Here is a 634-nt window from a genome sequence, read left to right on the forward strand (position 1 = left end):
TAAGGTGGTTATAGTCTAGTAGAGAAGAACTTTTTAAACAAATAAGCACAATAAAATGCTACAGGTGTAGTGACAGGTGCACTGGAAAGCAATGAGCTTAGTGTGGTGTCTCTGCTAAGAGCACACATTTTGAAATCAGCTCCTTCATTTTCTGGGTGTGGTCTTGGACTGATTACCTAACTTTGATTCTTGATGTCCTCACCTGTAATATGGGGACAGTAAATACCTTCTCACCTCACCTTTACTTCACCCTTCTCCACTTGCTTTATTTAATTCTTTACTTCCTGCCAAAATCCTCTTGTCTGTCAGGTGTTCGGGGATGCTCTTGAAAGCAATTATTCTGTGTTTCTTGGCAAATCTCTCAGCCTTTGATTTTTCACTGTTTGACCACCCTTCACCTGAGTTTGTGAGACTTTAAGAGAGAACTATTTTTTTTTTAATTTTTTTTTCAACGTTTATTTATTTTTGGGACACAGAGAGACAGAGCATGAACGGGGGAGGGGCAGAGAGAGAGGGAGACACAGAATCGGAAACAGGCTCCAGGCTCTGAGCCATCAGCCCAGAGCCTGACGCGGGGCTCGGACTCCCGGACCGCGAGATCGTGACCTGGCTGAAGTCGGACGCTTAACCGACT

This window comes from Prionailurus bengalensis, chromosome D4 (assembly GCF_016509475.1).
Source record: "Prionailurus bengalensis isolate Pbe53 chromosome D4, Fcat_Pben_1.1_paternal_pri, whole genome shotgun sequence".
NCBI classification, from domain to species: Eukaryota; Metazoa; Chordata; class Mammalia; order Carnivora; family Felidae; genus Prionailurus; species Prionailurus bengalensis.